The sequence below is a fragment of the Pelophylax lessonae genome (genome assembly GCF_965119305.1).
Source record: "Pelophylax lessonae genome assembly, chromosome: 5".
Lineage (NCBI taxonomy): Eukaryota > Metazoa > Chordata > Amphibia > Anura > Ranidae > Pelophylax > Pelophylax lessonae.
This window is the reverse complement of record NC_138772.1, coordinates 377117767-377134687: the sequence shown is the minus strand read 5'-3', so window position 1 is coordinate 377134687 and position 16921 is coordinate 377117767. Positions and strand designations below refer to the sequence as shown.

General features: G+C 41.0%; 1 pseudogene across 1 annotated transcript in view; it reads left to right on the top strand.

The window, feature by feature from the left end:
* LOC309555615 (emopamil-binding protein-like) overlaps nucleotides 1-8661 on the top strand; it is a 28739-nt pseudogene extending 20078 nt beyond the window's left edge. Inside the window, exons 3-4 of the transcript in view lie at nucleotides 4779-4990; nucleotides 7987-8661. The product of the transcript in view is annotated as an emopamil-binding protein-like (transcript). The remainder of the gene's footprint in view (nucleotides 1-4778; nucleotides 4991-7986) is intronic.
* Nucleotides 8662-16921: the final 8260 nt, after the last annotated feature.

Below are 16921 nucleotides of genomic sequence, written 5' to 3'. Positions count from 1 at the left end.
TTTGCATCATCTCCAAAATACAACCTTTCCTAACCAATGACACCACAAATCTTCTAATTTACTTTCTGGTCATCTCTCATCTTGACTACTGCAACTTCCTCCTCATTGGATTACCTTTATATAGGCTACCCCCTCCCCCCCCCTTCAATCCACCAAAAATGCTGCTGCCAGAATCATCCACTTTACCGAACGTTAAGTGATTACTACCACTCTTTGACAATCCATCCGTTGGATTCTGCTCACCCAATGAATTAAATTAAAAATACTAAAAATAACCTACAAAACCATCCACCACTCTCCATCTCCTACTGTGTCCCTTTTTAGGTGATCCCTGAAAACTCTTTTATTTAGAGAAGCCTGTTCTGCCTCCACCTAACAGCTTTACTTTTATTTTCTCCATCAGCTCATCCTTCACGGTAATTAACTTTTATATCACTTGACCCTCTCTTTTGAATTGTAAGCTCTAACAAGAAGGACCCTCTGATTTTTCTTGTATTTAATTGTATTGTAACTGCACTGTCTGCCCTCATAATTTAATGTGCTGCTCAAACCATTGGCATTATATAAATCCTGAATAATATTAACAATAATACCTTTAGGTGAGGTTCACACTAGCCTGCATGATAAAACTCAGAATTGTAAAGCAGGAATAGGGATGATCGAACTTTTCATAAGTTCGGTTCGGCCAGAACATCCGAACTTTCCGAAAGTTTGGCCCGGATTTCAGAACCCCATTGAAATCAATGGGACCCGAACTTCGGTAATCAAAAAACACCATTTTGAAGCCCTAAAACCCAATAAATGCCCCTAAAAAGTGCCTAGGGTTCTGGGTCATACCCCAGGGACTATTAATCACACAAAAAAAGTTCTTAAAAAGCAGAAATATATGCTTGCGCTAATGAAATCATTTACACTAATATGGTTACGCTCCAATAACACCTATATATGTCTAAGTGTAAAATACATATAAGTATGTGTGTGTATATACCACTATACAGAAGTTCAGATGTTTTGCCTGCCTCCAAAAACCCCCAAAAAATGCCTGCAACAACACACCTGGGCTTTTTTTTTTTTACGCTAGCGATTTTTTGGGCATTTTTTTGGGTTCTTTGGAGGCAGGCAAAACATCTGAACTTGTGTATAGTGGTATATATACACACATACTTATATGTATTTTACACTTAGACATATATAAGTGTGATAGGAGCGTAACTATATTGGTGTTAATTATTTCATTAGCGCAAGTAGTTTTTTCTGCTCCTTTCACACCTATATATGTGCAGGTGTATATATACATACATGGGTGTGTATATATACCCCCTATACACATGTTCAGATGTCATGCCTGACTCCAAACATGTGCTCAAAAGATCCCTGTAGACGCCTGCAGCCAAAAAGAATGCTGACGGGGGCGAAGCCATATTACTGCAGCGAAAGTGACACAAGAGAAACTAGCTTTTCTCTATAGCGGTCACCCTGATATGGAAGGGTTTGGTCACCCTGCCATAGCAGTCACTGTCAGTTAACCCTACACTACACTACGGTCACCCTGGCACTTAACACTTTCCCTACAGAAACGGAATAAATTAAAGCTAACTAAAGTGTAAAAGAGCACCCTAACTACACTAGATATCCCTTTCCTCACACTGTCACATAAATGCTAAATGACACTTTGTAGCAAAAGTCCACGAACTGCTTCCACTCTCTTCCATGTCCCTGTATAACAATGCTAGGAATTTTCCGGGGCTATCTTATATACTGGGGGGTGTATTCACTAATGATTGGTCTATGGACCCCCTAGTCACTCCAATCACATTCCTAGCATTCTCCTGCCCCCTCAATTGACTTTTGCTAATAGTTCTGGTCCAATCATGGTCTTTTAAAGCCCATTTCCTGTCCAATTGCATTTTGGTCGGTTCTGATTGCCGAATTCCGAACTTTTTGGGCAAAAAGTTCTAAATTTGGCCGAAGCTCGAACAGCCAATGTTTGGGTCGAACCGATGGTCGACCCGAACCGTTCGATCATCCCTAAGCAGGAAGCTGTGCATTTCAGTGCATCAGAGTGCCTGTTTTTAACTTTGTATGAAGGGTCACACGACACCTTATTCATATCACTGCATAGCAGCATGATGCATTGCGCTGTTGTGCAGTAATATGCAATGCCACCCAGTGCAGTGTAGAAAAATGCAGACATGCCACATTTTTACACACTGCAGCACACCGCACATCTCACCAGTGCTGTGTTGTGAACCGTGCACATAGAAAACAATTGTTTTCTATGTGCCCTATTGGTGACCTGCATTTATCTAGTGTGGAAAACTACAGATCACTGCACAGTGTGAACAAACCCTTGGATCGGGAAATATTTTGCTCACCCAGGTGTGCATGGTTATACCGAATATGTGTTGTGCCATTGTTGTTTACTTACACATGCAGGTCTTACAGCAATGAGGATATGGATGTGGGGCAATATGACGCCTTAAATATTTTTAACACTTTTCTATATATTTTTTACATTTAACTTATTTAATATGGAAAGAGGGCTAACAAGCCCCCTATGTGATAGCATTGAGCAAGTGATAGGTTCTCCTTATGGAGACAACATGGGTCTTTAAGACCACCCCCCCCCCAAAAAAAAAACACAAAAATTACATTTGAAAGTTATACTTTCTGTTTGTGATATATTAATGCTCATTCACAGCAGTGAGTAGGGAAGACTTGGTTCAGAAGAACCAATCCTGGCACATAACACGGTTTACTATTTTTTTTTTATTTTTTGTTGTCATAAGTGGCATTTTATAAGTTCTATTCACCACAGCAACAATGGGATGCAGTGGTTTAAAAGAAGTACTGTATGCGCCTTTTTTTTTTCAGCTCACACCACCACACTTTTCAAACGTAGTGTCTTTGCATTTGCATACATAGCTTCCATGAATGAAATACGATCTATGAATAGAAGAGGAGGACCTTTCATTAATTTTCCCATTCTCTATTCATAGAGTGCTTTTCATTCATGAAAGCTATAGTACAGTGTTTATGAATAGAGAGGGGGTGGAAAGGGCAGGCATAGTCAACACTCTTGATAAGTTCCTGTCATAGAGCCAGCACTGGTATAAACCATGGAAGCACTGGAACTCCCCTTCCGTTTACTACCATGAAGTACTCCTTATTGTCTTGTCCACAATAAGCAAAAAATCAGAGTTCCTATAAGACATGCTTTATTTTAGATCCAGATCGTGGCTGTTGTGAGGGTCCAGCAAGCTAGGGTACAAAGCTAACATCACACCCCCTGTTTTTGGGTAATTATTATTTACAAAAAAATACTTTGGCTGAAAAGAAGGTGTTTGATACACTCACCAATAACTATGATTTGGTTATAAAATCAGCGGACAATGGAGGAGGCATAGTTTACAAAATACAACATAAATGCCCATAAATCTGAGGCACTTAGACTACTCATGGGAGTTGTGGCTCATGGACAACAACACCTACATTATACTGAGAGCTGACCTATTGCCTCAGTATAACATATAAGTCGCCAAATTAGTTGCCACTGCTCTTGAGGATCATATCATCACCAAATCAGAGGCTTTCTTTTTGGTCAGAGAATATCATCACAACTCATATTTTTACCACCTTCCTAAGGTGCACAAGAACACTACTAGTCCTCCAGGTAGACTTACAGTATCTCACAAAAGGGAGTACACCCCTCACATTTTTGTAAATATTTTATTATATCTTTTCATGTGACAACACTGAAGAAATGACACTTTGCTACAATGTAAAGTAGTGAGTGTACAGCTTGTACATGGAAGGTGGAGGAGTACAAGGTCTCTAACATCCACCAGCTCCGTGATGTCACCATGGAGGAGTGGAAGAGGATTCCAGTGGCAACCTGTGAAGCTCTGGTGAACTCCATACCCAAGGGGGTTAAGGCGGTGCTGGAAAATAATGGTGGCCACACAAAATATTGAAACTTTGGGCCCAATTTGGACATTTTCACTTAGGTGGTGTACTCACTTTTTTTGCCAGTGGTTTAGACATTAACTGCTCTGTGTTGAGTTATTTTGAGGGGACAGCAAATTTACACTGTTATACAAGCTGTACACTCACTACTTTACATTGTGGCAAAGTGTAATTTCTTCAGTGTTGTCACATGAAAAGATATAATAAAATATTTACAAAAATATTGGGGGTGTACTCACTTTTGTGAGATACTGTATAATGTCTGTCATAGACAGCATAACCAGTGGCTTCTCACAATAAGTGACCAACCTTTGGCTCAGGTCCAACAATCCCTCATTAGAGATGGCACACACGTACTTGACCTCCTTTGGCCTAATAATCCCATTGCCTCCAGCATCATGTATTATGGCAGACACATTGATAATATCATTACTATCTAGGATGGCAGTGAGTCTCGGATTCATGAATTCATGACTCACTGTAATAATAATGACATGTGCCTCCTTTTCATATCTGCCAGAGATGTATCATGTTGGAAACAAAATCTATGCCAGAAATTATACTAATTCCACTGTGTGAAATGTGTTTCTCCATTACATATGTTGCCATTACCTGTGGTAATAACATCCCTAAGAGTCAGTTTTGTAGACTCAAGAATATTTGTACTAGAGCATATGATTGAAGAATAAATTGCTTGCAAAGTTTATTCCACTGGTATTGTTGATGAAGTATGTTCCTTATATAACAATAGCCACCCTGCATTCCAAAAATCTAATTCTTCTGACAACTTTGAGATATAATTTGTTAACCAGTTTATTCTCACCACAAGCAGATGGAACATATACTGCACAAATATTGGCCTGTGCTTAAACAAGATCAAGATCAACATATTGAATCAGCCATAATGGATAAGCCCGAGTTTGCTTATAGAAAGGCCTCTAGTATTAAAAGCAAACTGGCTCCAAGCAAGCTTAAGAATAAACCACAGCCATCTGGTACACCTCTACTCACCTTTTTATCTATTGTAGGTATGTACCAGTGCCATAAGCCCTTGTGTAAGACCTGTCATTTTGTCTAGCATGGGCAGAAGGAGTTCCAAACCAAAGGCAAGACCTATAACTTTAAGGAACTTCACACTTGCTCCTCAGATCTTGTAGTTTTTTTTTTATCCTGTCTCTGTGACCTACTTTATGCAGATAGAACCATACGTACCATACAAAGTGGTTCGGAGAGCATCGTCACATCATTGAAGAGGGTACAGAAAAGCATAGTGTGCCAAGACACTTTTTGGAATATTAAGGGAAATCCACATATAATTTACAGGTCTGGGTTATTGAGGCTGAACCCAGAAGTCTCCCTGTGGGGTGCTTCCAAAGGCTTTGCCAAAGAGAGACCATGTGGATACATGCCCTAGATGTTTTATCTCCAGGTGGAGATAAATTAATTCTCTTTTGTAATCCTGGCATGCAAATCCCTCATAGTTGTTTAATACCATTTACTGATATATATATATTGTAACAGGAAGCAAGGAAAGACTATGGGTTGTGTCCAGGATGGGAGATTTAATTGTCCCAGGTTCATGTTATACACTGATTGCTTTTATGATTGTGCTGTGTAGTTAGCCTGTTTGGGCTCAGTAAGGGTTAACAAGCTCAGGAGTAACAGATTAAGCACTCAGGGTTCTATAAAACTCCCAGGCTACTTGGGGAAGATAATCCACCCTGGAACCAGATTCCTGTGTAGGACTACGGAGCAGCATCTTCTGTGTGGTGGGATTAAGTCTATGTGACTAAAAGACTGTTTAGTCTATGTGACAGTTAGGTGTTTGGGCAGCAGTAGGCTGTTCTAGATCAAGTAGACAAGTTCCTGTGTTTTGCAGTTAGACACCCAGAGCAGCAAGGGTTTATTTTCTGTTTTGTTTTATTTTTGCTGTTTTGATACCTGCACTTTGTAATCACAGACTTGTAAATAAACCACAGTTTTGTTTTCACAAAGACTCTGCTGTCTGCCTACTTCACTGTTCTGTGACCCATCTCGCTACTGAGCTAATCCCTCAGGCTCTGTTCACATTATAGCGTATGGATCACGGGCAGAACCGCCGCGGTTCCGCCCGCGATCGGGAGATTATTGCATATCGCGGGACGCCTGTGCGTTGCCCGTTGATTTGCAATAGACCCCCCAAACGCTGAGCGATGTTGCCGCGATTTCCGCCTGCCGAATCGCGGTAACATCGCGCAAAAGAAATCGCGGGACGCAATACGATCCAAAGAAGCTCTTGTACTTTTTTGATCGTATTGCGTCCCGTGATTTTTTTTTGCGCGATGTTACCGCGATTCGGCAGGCGGAAATCGCGGCAACATCGCTCAGCGTTTGGGGGTCTATTGCAAATCAACGGGCAACGCACAGGCGTCCCGCGATTTGCAATAATCTCCCGATCGCGGGCGGAACCGCGGCGCTTCTGCCCGTGATCCATATGCTATAATGTGAACGGAGCCTCAAAATTCGGGTGTGGGATATAAGTAAAATTTCGTGATTTTATTCAAGTCGCGAAAGTAATTACAAAACCGCCAACTTCCATCTGGATTGGGCACTAACACAATAGGGCTGGACCAATCACTATTTGATGCTTCTATAACCCCCAGGTCAATCATTTTTTCATTTACTTCTTGGCAAATTGCCTCTCGTCTGGCTTTGGGAATTTGATAAGGTTTCAACATGACCCTTTCTCCTGGTGTGGTAACAGTTTCATGATAAAATAGATCCCTGAAGCAGAAGCAGCTTTTGGGGCCTCAAAACAAGCCTTATGTAGTCAGCGGGGGGTTGTACTCCCGTAAATTTTCAAGGGACTTTGTGGTCCAGACTGATGCATCAGAAGTTGGGTTAGGACTTGTGTTGCCTCAGGTTTTCAAGGGGAAATTATGCCACCATTGAGAAAGAGTGTTTAACTATAAAATGGGCTTTAGATTCTTGTTCCTAGCCTTTCAGGAATTTTGTTTTACAGTGAAGCACTGCCCCGGTGCTAGAATAGGAAATGCAGATGCTTTGTCCCAAGTGTACGCGTGCCTGGCAACCTGTGTCCCAACTCTAGGTTTGAAACGAGAGGGGGGTATGTAACAGAAAGCCAGGAAAGACTATGGATTGTGTCCAAGATGAAAGAGTTGAAACTGTTTTAGCTGCAAAGGGTGAGCCAGCTCAATATTGAACCCTATGGACTAAGACTGGGATGCCATTAAAGTTCATGTGTGTCCTAATACTTTTGGTAATATAGTGTACGTTTGGATAATTCTGATACACATTAGTCACAGTAGGTCCCAGATTAAATGTAAATAGAGAGATATATACTGTACATATGAATACATATATATTCTTTAATTTGTTGTTACTATGAGAGATACACTGCATATATGGCGGCCACTTGCCGACTGGCCGCCATATATGCACTGCGGCAATGTGGTGGTGTTGCGTGAAACAACGTATCTGTACATCATTTTGTTCAATAGCCACAAGGGGCATGATCACAAAGTGATTGGCTAGCAGGGATGACAATCAGCGGGTCCAGCAGACCCAATGTCTGCCGGCCACCTGCGATCATCCCCAGGTAAACAAGGCAGATCACTCTTCTGCAAGGGGACAAGATGGTGATCTTGTGTTCCTGCTAAGCAGGAACCTGGATCCCTGTCTGCCCCCAATAAGTGCAATTCCCCACAGTTAGCAAGCACCCCCTAGGGACACACTTAACCCTTTGATCGCCCCTGATGTTAACCTCTTCCCTGCCAGTGTCATTAGTGCAGTGACAGTGCATTTTTTTTAGCAATGATCCCTGTATTAGTGTCACTGGTGTCAGATGTCCGATTGGTCAGCTGCAATGTCGCAGTTCAGCTAGAAATTGCTGATCGCCGCCACTACTAGTAAAAAAAAAATAGATTAAAAAAAATTCAGGCCCGGTGTGTAGAAGTATTGGCTGCTATAGCGGACAGAGCTGCTCCGGCATTGCTGAGTTCGGGGACCGTGTACTCCTAGGCGGCCTGTGCGGCACAGCTGGCTCTGGGCTATGTACTGGCACAGCGGCTGGGGAAGAGGAGCTCTGCGGCAGACAGATGGGTTCTGGTGTGGCTCTTCTATGATGCTATCGTACATTTCACACTGGAGGGACCTTTTGTTTACTTGTCTCTAATGGGAACAGTGGCCACATCAGAGAGTGCATTGGCTGCATTGTGGAAGGAGTATGGGAAAGCAGATGAGCATTGGCTGCAATAAGACCCCCACCATTGTATCTCTGGAAATCTTCACTGTAGTTGTAGATGGTTTGTTGGCTGTTGCATTGATTTATGCCATTGTGAAGGATAAGTATTACAGGCACTTTCTAAAAATCCCACTATGTGTATGTGAATTGTATGGAGGATGGATGACGTTTTGCCCAGAGTGGTTAACTGACAGCCCCAGCCTTAACACCTCCAACTGGCTCTATCTATGGGGCTACTTGGTGTTCTTCAATGGTTTATGGGTGCTCATCCATGGATTATTACTGTGGCAGTCCTGGCTGGAGCTGAAGAAACTTCATATTGGCAAAAGAAACCCTGCAAAGAAGTCTCGATAAAAAATACAGCATACTAAAAATGTTATGAGTTTGAATGAGTTAATAATGATTTCCTGTTAATATTTTATTTTCAACAATGAAAGTAATTTTTATATTTTTTATTAACAATTTACAAATGAAAAAAATTCAATAAAAATATTGCATTGTTTGTAGACGCTATATCTTTTGGTGCAAACCAATCAATATAAACTTATTGGGATTTTTTGTTTAGCAAAAATATGTAGTAAAATACATATTGGCATAAATTAATGAAAAAATTTGATTTTTTAATTTTTTTTATTGGCTGTGTTTTATAGCAGAAAGTAAAAAAATATTGTTTTTTTTTTCTTTTTTTCAAAATTGTTGCTATTTTTTGTTTATAGCGCAAAAAATCAAAACTGAAGAGGTGATCAAACACCACCATAAGAAAGCTCTATTTGTGGGAAAAAAAAGGACATTAAATTTATTTGGGTACAGCATTGCACGATCCCGTAATTTTGAGTTAAAATAACGCGGTACCGTATCGCAAAAAATAGCCTGGTCATTAAGGGGGTAAAACCTTCCAGTCCAGAAGTGGTTAAAGTGAATTACTGTTATTATTATTGTGCTGGCCTCCTCAGTCGTATAACAGCTTCATTTTTCGTGTTCCTCTTATTGACCCCAATGCTTTTTTATAATCCATTACCTACATTTCTCAGTATTTCTGATGAGCACACCTCATTCCACATGCTTTTATTTATTCCCCTTTTTTTATCCCCCTTTGCTTCTATATATAAGAACACTAATTGTATGTTGAGTGATTCTGCACCAGGAGGCCGCATAACTAAATTCCATCTGATTCCAATTATATTCTTATGGCCCTGTCTTCCTCTCTTTTAAATAGTATTGCCAGTTGTTATGTCTAAATGTCCAACTGGCACTTGTAGTTCCACGAGCACAGCTTATTTGATATTTGTTGTTTTTTATATCTTAGTCTTATGTCTGCTCGTCATACATCTGCATCTTTAGTTTTATTTAAGCTGGTATTTGATGTTTTATATTTATTTTCTGATCAAAAGTCCTGTTAGCATCTATCAGTGTAACATTTCAGTTCACCATTGCCATTTCTGTTTCTGCCCATAGTCCCGTCCCAGCTATCTTATAAATTTCTCATCTGCCTTTCACTGTCGGGCATGAAGAAGGAGCTAGTGCAAAAAAGGCCAGTGCTTATGCTCTGAAACGCGTCACTACCCTCTTGACATCACATCTGGTTACTGCATTCCACGCTGGTCCTGGCAGCACGACGGATCCTTCAGGGTGCCTGACATGGAACTCCACACCGCTGGCCAGCCAGGAGACATGCTGACTGGATTACCCAGGGAACAACTCCTGCTGGATGCTTCTTATTATATGATGAGCATTTACGCCTACTTTCTGTTGTATTTTTAACCGTTATGGGCTTTTCTTGTTTCTATTGTACTTAGAAGCACCTTCTTTCTTTCTTGCTTATCTTTCACTAGAGTTTGCTTCCCTCATGAAGTGCTGCTGACATGTATCATTAGGCACCTGCCTGCTGCCCCACTTGTCTTCACCAAGTCATAGACTTTCAAATCTCAGGATCGTCTTTACTTAGAGCGCCCTGTATCCTACTTTTTTCTACAAAAAAAGTTAGTCATATGGACAATCCGTCAAAAATGTTATGTCCAAGGCAATTTTCAAATACTCAAGTTTGTAGGGGCTGATATACACACACACACATGAACTTTAATGGCATCCCAGTCTTAGTCCGTAGGATTCAGTATTGAGTTGGCCCACCCTTTACAGCTATAACAGCTTCAACTCTTCTGGGAAGGCTGTCTACAGGGTTTAGGAGTGTGTCTATGGGGAATGTTTGACCATTCTTCCAGAAGCATATTTGTGAGGTCAGGCACTAATGTTGGACAAGAAGGCCTGGCTTGCAGTCTCCACTCTAATTCATCCCAAAGGTGTTCTATCAGGTTGAGGTCAGGACTCTGTGCAGGCTAGTCAAGAACCTCCACCCCAAACTTGCTCATCCATGGCTTTATGGACCTTGCTTTGTGCACTGGTCCAAATCATTTGGTGGAGGGGGGATTATGGTGGGGAGTTGTTTTTCAGGGAACTCTTAAAGAGTCAGCATACCATGACATTTTGGACAATTTCATGATCCAACATTGTGGAAACATTTTCCTTTCATGGTCCAACATGACTGTGCACCATTGCACAAATCAAGGACCATAAAGACATGGATGAGGAAGTTTGGTTTTGAGGAACTTGACTGGCCTGCACTTAGGCCTGACCACAACCAGATAGAACACCTTTGGAATGAATTAGAGTAGAGACTGCGAGCCAGGACTCATCTAACATCAGTGCCTTACCTCATAAATGTGCTTCTAGAAGAATGGTCAAACATTACCATAGACACACTCCTAAACCTTGTGGACAGTCTTCCCAGAAGAATTGAAGCTCGATGGGCCGACTCAATATTGAGCCCTACGGACTAATACTAAGAATTTCATGTGCGTGTAAAGGCAGGTGTCCCAATACTTTTGGTAATGTATGTATGAGTTTTCACTTGTCTGGAATTGTTTTGAAAGATAAATAACAAGCATTATAAAAAGCCCACAACTGTACCATGACAGCCCACATTGACCCAAGTGACTCTGTCATGAGAGAAATATGATTGCTGTCATTGCTTTTTTCCTAAGTTACTTCTATATTTATTTTAGGTCATTAATTATACAACACCGCTGCCAAAGCATCATGATAGCAGCCAGAAATGAAGTTGTTACAAAAGGAAAGGTATAGTGAGTGTGCTGTGTGCACCACAGTAGCTGCCTCAATCAAATGCCTTTATGGCAGAGCATTGATCTCTCACAGTGCCAAACAGATGCATATTTTGACAAAAAAATCCAGCTGCCACGGCACAGGTGAGAAAAAAACTATTGTAATATCACTGCCTCACTAACACGCATTCGCTTGCCATTATTCCATTTTACTTTCGGTCAGCATGCTGTAGGAATCAGATCAGTAATGATGTTCTTAGCTTCAAGCTTTAAAAATACTATACTTTTTACCTATACGATTTAGAACACTTTTATAGTTACAGTACATAGCTAATCCTTTGAGTGAAAAGAAACCAGTCATTATTCAAACCCAGTTGGACCACTACTACCTAGCTGGTGGGTTTTGATAAACCACAGGCACACTCCAAACCACCGTCATGAATCTGGAATTCCTATGTTGCTATGTCAAATTAGTCATCTGGAGTTTCATAAATATTGTGGCACATCCATTTACATGCCCACAAGGTATATTTGCGACAGCAACAGTAGATCTGGGCCATTAACTAAATTGGACTGCTACTACCTAGCTGGGCGATTTTGATACGATGCAGGCATGCTTCAAACCACTGTCATGGCAGCAGAACATATTTTTCTCTAAAAAGGCACCAGCCCTGGTACTGTCAAACTTGCAATTAAACATTTGGAAAATTGAATAATACAATCTGAGAGCACAAGGCACACACATAACTGAAAATTGTCAATCTATTTACACACAAATAACATTGGCACTGTATATATGGACATTAACCACGTGCGGACAGCTCGCCCACAGTACATTGCCCTTGCATTGCTGCCTACTTCTGGTATTAGTGCACATGTATGCGCGCGCCCCCCATCTTGTTCCTCTGTGATTGTAAGGGACCTGCTTATTGGCAGTGTGCAATAACAGCCCAGAGCTCTTGTGTTGGTAAACAACACAGAGCTCTGTACGAAGATAGGATCTGTCAGTTCAGTTAGTAAAAGCAACAAACTATACACACATTACACATAGTTGGGCACATATTTACCCCTTAATCGCTCTAGATGTTAACCCCTTCCCAGCCAGTGTAATTAGTACAGTGACAGTGAATAGTATTAGCACTTATCACTCTATTAATGTCACTGGTAATGTCAGTGGCAGTTAGTCAGCTACCCCCCCAGCCCCAGGTAATGTCAGATTGCTCCCCACAATATCACAGTCCCATTATAAGTCATTGATCCCCGCCATTATTAAAATATAAAAATACAAATTCCACTATATTTACCCTAGTTTGTAGGTGCTATAACTTTCATGCAAATTATTCAATAAACACTTATTGGAATTTTTTTTTTTTAATCAAAAACATGTAGCAGAATACATGAAGAAATTTGATTAAAAAAAAAAAAATATATATATATATATATATATATATATATATATATATATATATATATATATATATATATATTAGATATGTTAGATATGTTGTATAGCAGAAAGTAAAAAATATTGTATTTTTTTAATAATTTTCAATATTTTTCACTTTATTTATTTGATCAAATATGATCAAAAGAAAGTTATGTTTGTGTGGAAAAAAACTATATAATTTTTGTTTGGGTACAGCACTGAATGACCGCGCAAAGCCCAGTTAGTAGCACAGTACCCAAGTAGCACAGTGCCGGATAGCAAAAAATGGCCTGGTTGTAAAGATGGGTAAAATCTTTCAGAGCTGAAGTGGTTAATTATTTATTCACACATTATGTGTGATAGCATTGAGTGATATTTTTACATGAATACCTGGTTTTGTGGTTTAACACAGCACAGTGGAGTGTATGTGCAATTTGATTACAGCCAGTTGCTCCAGCTATCGTGGATTAAACTTTGATAAATAAGTCACTATCTGAGGATGAAAGCAACTAATCATTTTCTATTAGTTTAAATTTGGAGTGATACCACTTTTGGTGATGATAACTTGTATTTGAATAAAGACCTTTTTTTAATTATGTGGATTATTCGCTCACAGCAAATGCTCCCACCCAGTACTAGAGGCTACCATTTTTTACAGCCAGGAGTATGCCTAGTTTCAGGGAAAATCACACTTGGGCAACATTCCTCGGAGTAATGGAAAAACCTTTAGGAATCGGGCCGTGTGAACTCTCAATGCTGAAAGGAAGCCTTGGCACTGAAAGTATAAAAATCATATGAATGTTTTCAGAATTCAGGGAAAACACTGCTCTTTCTCTAGCCCAGTTGTGCCAGGTGCCGGCCTAGAGAGCCCACCCTTGCTCCATGCACTGCCCCTGAATCAAACAATGTGGTGGTGCCTTCAATGTGGTGTGACATCCTCAGAAAAGATCTGTTTCTCTGATTTATTGAACGGTTCTCTTTAAAAAAGTATGTATTTTTATTGTCAGAAAACGCTATAGGATACTAAGAAAAATAATTGTACACATCTAAGGAGTTATTTTACTGGATAATAATGGCATTGGTTTTTACCTTTTGCTTAGTACACAACATCTCTAAAAATCATTATGCTTATTATTATCACCCCTTTTTTTGCAACACCACTTTTAAGATCAAAATAGCTCCATAACAGTAAGGACTGTATGTTTTAAAGCCCACTTTTTATTTTTCTTTGGTGTTTGTGATTGATCTTTTATCATGCTGCAGCTGGTGCACCAAGTCATTCATATTGGAGCTGTTCAGACTTATCTTTCATCCAGAATCGTGTTACTTTTATCTAGGTGGCAGCCTTATGTTTCCCCTTTCCTAACTGCTTGTTTTTCTCTTGCTTTCTTTTGCTTTGTAATGTTTTCTATGCAGTACACTTTTGTTCTTTATTTATTTTTTTTGTTCAAGAATCCATACTCTAATGATTCTTCAGCTGTGAAAATGACAGAAATATATGACATTTTTATTGGACATGAAAAGCACATCTCATGATCAAGTACAGTTTAAAAGTATAGGTGTCATCAGTATAAAATATATATGTTGCATCACCTAATGCACTGGATTCTTATCACTGTATACTGGCAGATGCAACATTTATACTAAGTAAAAAGAAAGTTAAACATGTATCTTTGTGGGCACCATTTAGCTTTGCAATATGGTTTTCTATACCTATTTTAATTAGGTATGTCATTCCAGTTCTTCATTTTCAGTGATATGTTCATTCTTTATTCGGATGCTGCAGGTATTTTTCCACTGTCTGATAAATCTGCTGATTTGATTATCTGCTATTTAGAAATCATGGTTTACAATGAAGTCGTATGAGGGACTGATGCCATTTATATTTTTAGGCTTGCCTTATTTGGGAAAGCTGAATTGCATTTGTGTTCTCCTAGACTCATATTTTTCTTTTTGCTTTATGCTATCATAAACTCACTAAATGAGCACAGAAACATTATTGTTCTATCTATGAAACTATGAAACAATATATTATAGCAAGTATAATAAAAACATAAAAATTCAGAAGTCGGTGTTAACAGAAACACTCAGGAATTGATTTACTAAAACTGGAAATTGCACAATCTGAGTGATAGCCAACCAGCTTCTAACTTCAGCTTGTTCAGTAAAGCTTTGACAAAAAAAAAAATGGAAGCTGATTTCTATAAAGAACTGCACCAGATTTTGCATTCTCCAGTTTTAGCAAATCAACCTCTATTATAGAAAAAAGCGTGAAATTAGGTACAACATTAGCATGCTATCTGGAAGAGCAGGCACAGAATCCTTTAAAGAGTAACTCCACTTCCGTGGGGACAAAAAATAGCAAATAAAGAAAAAACAATATAGTGTGGGCATCACTAAATGGCGGTCCTCGTCCTGCCCGAGCTACTGCTCTATCTGGACAGCCACGACCGTGACATTTAGCTGATGTTTTTGTCCCCCAGCCTCCGCCGCTGCCATTACAGAGCAGAGGGGATGGCGGGAGGCGGGACAATTCTGAATTGGGGGCAGGACCAGCACTGCCTGGAGAGAGGCAGCTGCCTGAATTTACTTTTCACATTAACCAGGAGGTGATTGGCTGCTAGGAGGCGGTCATAGCAACCAATAACTAGCTTTCTAATTTGAAGGTTAACCCGGCAGCTCCTGTGCCCCATCCAGTGCTGCTGTGCCTCTGTCAGGATTGTTCCACCTCCTCCTCTCTGCTGTGTGTAAGGTAGGAGAGTGAAGGGAAGAAATTACATGGCTGTGAGCTTGTGAAGGATGGGGAGCAGGGTCATGTAAAGGGGGCAGTGCTGTTTTTGGGAGAAGAGGGGGTCATTTATAGGGAGCAGGGAGGGATGTGAAGGGGGCAGTGCTGTGGGGTGAATGTAAAGGGGGCAGGGGGGTGCGAAGGGGGAAGTGCTGTGGGAGGAATGTAAAGGGAGCAGGGGGGGGGTGTGAAGGGGTTAGTGTTGTGGGGGGATGTGGAGGGGCAGTGCTGTAGGGGGATGTACAGTGGGCAGTGCTGTGGGGGGGGGGATGTGAAGGGGGCAGTGCTGTGGGGGGGTTTTAAGGGGGCAGTTCTTCGGGGTGATTGGAAGGGGGCAGTGCTGTGGGGGGATGTGAAGGAGGCTGCGCTGTGGGGGGGAGTGAAGGGGGCAGTGCTGTGGGGGGATGTGAAGGGGGCAGTGCTGCAGGGATGATATGTGATGGGAGACAGTGTTGTGTGTGGGGGCTGGTTATGTAAAGGGGGCAGTGCTGTGGGGGGGTTTGAAGTGGGCAGTTCTTCGGGGTGATTGGAAGGGGGCAGTGCTGTGGGGGGATGTGAAGGAGGCTGTGCTGTGGGGGGGGGAGTGAAGGGGGCAGTGCTGTGGGGGGTTGTGAAGGGGGCAGTGCTGCAGGGATGATATGTGATGGGAGACAGTGCTGTGTGTGGGGGCTGGTTATGTAAAGGGGGACAGTGCTGTACGGGGAAAGTGAAAGGGGCAGTGCTGTGGGGATGATATGTTAAGTTTCTCGCACATGGAAATTGCATAGTACAAATGCACCATGGAGTTTCTTTGTGGCTGTATTTTTAAAAAGGTGCCAGGGCCTTTTCCCAGCAAAAAACGCAGGTACAGCAGCCCATTCACACGAATGGGCTGTCATGCCTGCACACCTGGGTGGCACAAAAATGCAATTTGGACCTCTGCTAGAAATTTTTTTTTTCCTTTTCAATCTGCAGCTGTTGTAATTTTCTGCAAATGCAATGCAATATGTCTACCTGGAGCTGTTCTGTACACAGAATGTGTACTGACCACACCCCAAAAACATAATTTCCTGCTTGTGTGATTGGCTCACCAATTTTCCTAGAAGTCTGCACTAAGATAAAAGTCAGATTTCTGGCATCCCCTGCAACAAAAATATAATTTTTGGTGAGATACTCCCAATAGGAACACATCTAAAGGGATGCAGGCCCAGCAGCTTCCCTCATTAGAGCTCTGCAGCTGCCACAGCTGATAGATAATTATGAAACCACTCCCATTTGATCCACTCAGCACAGGAGCACAGAGAAACAAACAGTGATTTCTTCAGAATAACAAAAGCTAGGAATCTGCAACAAAGTTTGTTAAAATCCTTGTAATGTACATAGATCACCCAGAGGGGAATGTT